Source organism: Triticum urartu, chromosome 6A (genome assembly GCF_056163025.1).
Source record: "Triticum urartu cultivar PI428250 chromosome 6A, HENAU_Tu73, whole genome shotgun sequence".
Taxonomy (NCBI): Eukaryota; Viridiplantae; Streptophyta; class Magnoliopsida; order Poales; family Poaceae; genus Triticum; species Triticum urartu.
The window spans coordinates 487,448,499-487,455,706 of record NC_141878.1 but is presented as its reverse complement, the minus strand read 5'-3'; positions in this window follow the sequence as shown (position 1 = coordinate 487,455,706).

Here is a 7,208-nt window from a genome sequence, read left to right as displayed (position 1 = left end):
GACATCTGCGATTAGAATGAAGAACTGATTCTTCAATTCTATGCAATGCTGCACATCACCGGAGATGCTGAAGATGTGAATTCATGGGTGCTGGACTGGATGTCTGAAAACACTCACTACACTGCACCAGCCTCTGAATTGCTTCGTGCTCTACCACTCAGTCCTCCCCTTGAAGAAGCTCACTGCATCTACAGTGAACCTGAGCTCACACATCATTACATGCAGGTGCTGATGAAACCTTTGAAACCTGGTCAGGCACCAAGAACCAAATTCCTCATGAAGGAATTGCTGTACGTGCCCAGAACCGTCTATCATATTCTTACGAGGACAATCAGTCCCATCAAAGGCCATGACTCATCTGATGAGGAAATTGTTGGCATCATGAAGAATCTGGAATTCAACATCGTTCATGGCATTCCTGTCAATTATCACGATTTCTTCATGAGGACTATGGCCAATGTTGCACTGTCTCTGTTTGAGCTGAAGCCTTATGCACCTTGGATCATGAGATTCCTCAGGACAAGGTCTTCACTCAACTACAAAGCTGATTTCCAGAATCAGCTCAGCTACTTGCCCCCCATTGAAGTCCTCAAGCAGACATATTCCTCAGTTGATGGAAAGGGCAAGGCACCAGCTGTAATAGATGAGGGCATTCGTCCATTGGATGGTCAGTTTCGCAAAGCTGCATCTTATTCCACCAATGATGACTCTGCCAATGCACCCAAGTCCACTCCTTAAGCCACTGCTCCGCGCGTGATGACTGACCGTGAACTTCTGCTTAGTCTTCACCAGAAGGTGGATCAAAATCACAAATGGGTTAAGCGTCAGTTTGGTTCACTTCTTCACAACATGACTGCCACACACAATGCAGTGAAGAAAAACCACTACTACCTCCATCAAGTCTTCGGTCGCACCTGGGCAATCCTGTCACATCTGTATGGTGAAGAAGATCTGAAGAACATGGGTTTCAAAGAAGATTTTGACTGGTCTACACCTCCACCGAAGAAATTCAAGAAGGTCCAGGTTCCTTCTCTGGTGGCCAGCTCCTATTCTTCATCGCGCGACACTGATGAACATGAAGATTTGGATGACACTGCGGCAGGCCCTACATCAACAAACGACCCCAACAACGCTGGCGCTCCTTCTTCAACATGATTATCTTCAGGGGCGTTAGTCCTCATTTTCGTTCCTTTTGGTCATTCAATGACAAAGGGGAGAAATATGAGTTAGTCTTCAAGCGGGTCTACTATATGTGCGTTTTTTTGCTAAGTTACAACTCTCGTTCTTCTAAAACTTTATTGGATCGAGTTGTAATCTTAAACCCGATGGTGCTCTAATACTTTTGATGCACTGTGCTCTGATACTTTTGATGCACTATTATGCATGCTTATTCCTCGTTAATATTATTGCATGCATGCTGAATTTCATCAGGCACCATATTTCATCATGCATTTCAAATTCTTCATATTATATGTTAAATGCGTGTATGAATTACAAGATATAGGGGGAGATCTCCATGATTCAACTCTTCAAGTGTGCATTGCTTCAAAAGCAAATTCCTCACTATGCACATCTTCAGGGGAGTTCTTCTATATCTTGCAATGAAATTCCTCAATATCAGTATTTACACTTCATATGTTTATCCCCGTTGAAAACTTAACCTATATTGTCATCAATCACCAAAAAAGGGGATATTGTAAGTGCATCTAGTGCCCCTTAGTGATTTTGGTGTATTGAAGACTTATAGGTTAAGGGACTAATGCGTTTGTGAGTGTACACAGGTCTATAAGTCTATGAGGAGTTTGATATTTACAAGGAAAAGTCGACCCCTAAAAATGAATATCTTCGACTGAAGATTTTGGTATTTCTAAAGACTTTCATAAAGACTTTGAAAGTGAAGAAAATGGTGTGACCGTGAAGACTTCGTATTCATTCGAGGAACATGAAGGTTGAAGACTTTTGTTTTCATAGTTTTGTTTTTCTCTTTCTTGAGTCATAGGAAACACCGTACTGTTAAAGGGGGTCGAGGAAATACTAAGGAAAAATTTCCATGTGATGCTCAACTCAAAATCCTACACCTACCAATCCCTTCGAGTGAAGCCATTGGAAATCTCATACAGTTCAGTCAATTTCTTCAGTGACAGAGACGAAGTTCTTCTGGTCTCTGAGGAATTTGTCCTGACTGAGGAGTTAGGAAGTCGCTAGTGCGGATTGCCTACACAGTGAGGAACATGATAGCCCTGAGGATTTTGCTACTCAAAATTCCGACCGTTGCTATGCTATGTGCCAGCTGTCCCAAAATATCCGTCCACCTAACGGTCATATCATTGAAGGGCATTTATGTCTTATCATGTCGGGCTACTCCCTAGGCTATAAATAGCCGCCCCTACAACCACTAGCTGGTTGGCTGCTCCGAGAGAAACTGACACTTGTCATTTGAGAGCAACCCATCCTCTAAGGACTTTGAGCGAAAATCATCAAGTGAGGAAAAACCAAAAACCCAATACCCAAACACCTACAAACCCCAAGTGATTGAGCATCACTGAAGAGATTGATCCTGAGTGGATCCGACGCTTGTTACCTTTGAAGACTGTGCTTCTTCCAGACGGTTAGGCGTCATGGTCTAGAGCATCCAAGAGGAATTGTGGATCGCCGAGTGACCAAGTTTGTGAAGGTTTGGAAGTTGCCTGAAGACTTACCACGAGTGATTGGACGAGGTCTGTGTGACCTTAGTTCAAGGAGAATACGGTGAGGACTGGGTGTCTTGGACTAAGTGTCCTTGACTGGGTGTCCGGGACTGCGTGTCCTCGAGTTTAAATACTCAGCCGCTCCAACCAGACGTACAACTGAGACATCAGTTGGAACTAGTCTACCAAATCATTGTCTTCACCAAGCTTACTGGTTCTATTCCCTCAACCCTTCCATTTCCTCATAACTGTGTTGTGTGTTTGTTCATATCTGTGTTTGAAGACTTTGACTGAAGACTTTCTCAATTTCCTCAGTTCAATTTCTTCAGTCTGCTTGTCTTCATCCTGTGTTATCCTGTGATTACGCTTCCTGTACTCTGTGCCTGTCTTCATTTCATCATGATGACTATGCTTGTATTCTGTTATGTTTACTTTTGAGTACTTATTCCGCTGCTAGTAGTTCTTCGCTAAGGAATTTCCTCACCGGCAAATTCCTCAGTGAAGAATTTCATAAAAATCGCCTATTCACCCCCCTCTAGTCGATATAACGCACTTTCAATCAGAAGCTGAAATTTCCACCATGCTTGCTAATTACACATTTAAGGGTAGAATACCAAAGAAATTAGGACACCCGGGAATACCAACTATACCTTGCTCCATTAAAAGAAACTATGTTAAAACTGCTTTATGTGATTTGGGAGCAGATGTTAGTGTTATGCCTTTCTCTTTATATCATAGATTTGATTTGAATAAGTTGACACCAACTGAAATCTCTTTGCAAATGGCTGATAAATCAACTGCTATACCCATCGGTGTTTGTGAGGATGTGCCTGTCGTAATTGCAAATGTTACTATTTTAATGGACTTTGCTATTCTTGATATACCCGAGGACGACAGTATGTCGATCATCATTGGTAGACCCTTCTTGAATACGGCAGGGGTTGTTATTGATTGTAGCAAGGGCAATGTCACTTTTCATGTTAATGGTAATGAGCATATGGTACACTTTCCGAAGAAACAACCCCAAGAGAATAGTATCAACTCTATTGGAGAAATTCCAACAATTGTTATTGGACGTTTTAAATTCCCTCTTCCTACAGCCAAAAAGAAATATGATATACTTATTGTTGGGGACATGCATATCCCTGTTGAGGTAACCTAGTGTTATTCGAAAATTCTCCGGTTTCATGTCACTTGGAAGAAGTTTGTTGATAAGACTTGATCAACCTTATTAATGGATTCCTTTTGATGGGCATGAGATGGATGAACTTAGGAGGCACAACTCTCTATATCCTTTTTTACTGTCTATTATTTAGAATAGATAAAGTAAAAATGTTATTATTTTTTTCTGTTTTCTGAATTATTCGTGCAATAAAAAAGTGACCAGAAAATAAAAGTTCTCCAAATACCCTAAAAATTTAGTATGATTTTTTGTGCAATATTTAAGAATTTTTGGCACTGAGAACACCTCAGGGAGGTCCACTAGTGGGCCACAAGCCCACAGGGCGCGGCTACAGGGCTTGTGGGTCCCCATCACTTATGTCAGCACCCATCCACTTCGTCTTCCTCCAGAAAAAATCATCCCCTTGCTCAAACCCGTGTTCTTGCTCATCTTGCTGCCATTTTCGATCTCCTTGCTCAAAAGCTCCATTTGCAAAACTGTTTTGGGGGATTGTTCATCGGTATGACTCCTCCAATGTCCAATTAGTTTTTGTTCCAGTGCTTTATATATTGCAAATTTTTGCTGCTGTGGTGACCATGTTCTTGAGCTTGCATGTCAAATTTATATGGTTCAAAGTAGCTTTGCCGCATGATATAGCCTCTAGACACTTGTGGGAGTAGTTGCTATCAATCTTGTTGAGTTTGGTTCACTTTTATTTTGAGTCACTAATTTTTTTAGAAAATTTCAGAGGAAAGGAGACCATGAAGAGATGGTTAAGAGGCTCTTCAAGCCGGAGTTCAAGAGAAAATGAGAATGAGGAGAAGAAGAAGTCTAAGTATAACCTTCCTCGCACCATGGAGGTTCGGCCGTGTGAATGGCCAAGTGATGCATTCTTGAGGGCGGCCAGAATTTATGATGATTTCTATTACTTGGTGGAGAATGTCGGCATCACCGACTTCCTCCAATGTAAGTGTGACCAATACCTCCTACTCACTAATACCTTTGTGCAAAATTTTCACTTTCATTCCAGGAAGGATCCTCCCATGGTAGAATTTCACTTAGATGGTGTGCCTAAGCGAATGACACTTTATAATTTTTGCGATGTTTGCAAAATACCTTATGAGGGCAGCGTCAATGAACCGCGTCATAGAGACGTGGAGGACTTCATTGCTGAAACCACTATGGGGGAAGAGAGAGGGGTGTCGGAAGCGAGAGTGGCTAGCTTACATTTCTCCTATTTTACGCTATTATTCATTATTTGCGGGGAGATGTTTGATTGGTCATGGGGAGAGTGGAGTCCTTAGTGCCTTTGATCTTGCTATTTTGCGTCATGCCTTATATTCTGATAGAACTTTTAGTATGGGCGCCATTATTGCTCGACGGTTGAACACTAACCGCTCGAAGGGTCCTATTTTCGGAGGTATCTATGCCTCCCGCCTTGCTAAACATTTTGAGATACCCATTAGGCATGATGAGGAAGAGGAGATGTTGTTACCCACTAAGTATTTGAATTATTCTAGTATGATAGCACATGATTTTATTAAGAAAGATGATGACAAGAGACTCCTCTACAACCTAGTATTTAGTCAGGGTACTTGTGAGATTATTATCTTGCCTGCTTCTTCTTTGTTCGATATTCATTCAGGCAGGTACACTATTATGCCCGAGGACATCTACAGATTTTGGGATCTTTCGCAACCCCCAGCACCTGAGCCAGCACTAGTTGCTAATGCATATCGGGAGCCTATTTATCAGTGGGAGCCACAGGAGCTCGCCAACTAGTGGAACCCTCAGGACCCTCCGCAGCATCCAGGAGAGGGTTACTTTGAGCCGTGGCCCTAGACCAACTTAGGCCAAAAGCCTAAGCTTGGGGGAGTACGTATTTCTCACCGACGTTACATTCATGTTCACACACTCATTTCAGTTGTCGGTGTTCATACTTTTTCATTGGATATCCATGTTAGTTTATTTTTCTTGCTTTCTTCTTGTGAGTTTGAATTTTTTTGAGAAAATCCAAAAAAATTAGTTCTCGCTTCTTTTTAGTTTTCCTTTCTTGTTTATTTAGCAGTGGTATTAAAACAAAATCCAAAAAGATTTCTCATTCTTCTTTTGCTTGTTGGGAGCTTTCCCGTGTAAATAGTTTTTCTCGTTCTTGTTTTACTTTCTTCAGAAAACAAAAACTCCAAAAATATTTCAAGGTGTTTCTCTGAATTTCTTTTCCTTTTCTTTGGGTCATGAGGAGAAGACCACGATGAAAATGTTGAGTGGCTCTCATATGCATTATTGTTGATCTAACAAAGAACCCATATTACCTTGTCTTCTCCTCTGGATAAATGTTTGCAGATTCCAGCTTAGTCCAATGCATGTGCACTCTTATTATTATTCACATCGTTCGGTCGTGCAAGTGAAAGGCAATAATGACGATATTTGACGAAATGATTGAGATGGAGAAAAGCTGGTACAAACTCGACATATTTTGTTTTTGTAAATATGATTAGCTCATCGTTCTTGATTTAGCCTATTATGAATGGAACATGTTTGCAATGACAATTAGAGATTATAGTTACTCATGCCATGCTTAATTAGCTAGGAGTGTATAATGGTTTGTCTTGAATGCCAACATGCATTTTAAAATGGTTATGATGTAGTATGATAGGATGGTATCATCCTTTGAATGATTCAAGTGGCTTGACTTGGCACATGTTCACGCATGTAGTTGAAACAAAATCAACATAGCCTCCACGATATTTATGTTCATGGTGATTTATATACTACTCATGCTTGCACTCAATGTTGGTTAATCTCCATGCATGTTTATGACCGTTGTCGCTCTCTAGTTGGTCGCTCCTCAATCTTTTGCTAGCCTTCACTTGTACTAAGCGAGAATACTGCTTGTGCATCCACTTCCTTAAACCCAAAGTTGTTCCATATGAGTCCACCATACCTACCTTTATCCGGTATTTACCTGCCGTTCCAAGTAAATTTGCATGTGCCAAACTCTGAACCTTCAAATGATAATCTGTTTTGTATGCCCGAATCGCTCATGTAGTGACTAGGGCTGTCAGTATCTTCCATGCTAAGTGGGTTATTCTCATGATGAGTGTCTATTCACTTGTCATTCACGAGAAAGTGGTTGGTAATCGGAATGCCCAGAACCATGCTCGAAATAAAATAAAAATATAATCATAAAACAAAACTCCCCCAGGACTGTTGTTGGTATGGACGGTACCCGTGGATTCGGCTACCCGTGGAGTGTGTTTGATTAGTGGAGGGGGAGTAAAAACTTTACCATTCTGTTTGGGAACCGCCTATAATGTATTTAGCATGGAAGATAGTGAGATCTCTTGGTTGTTATGTTG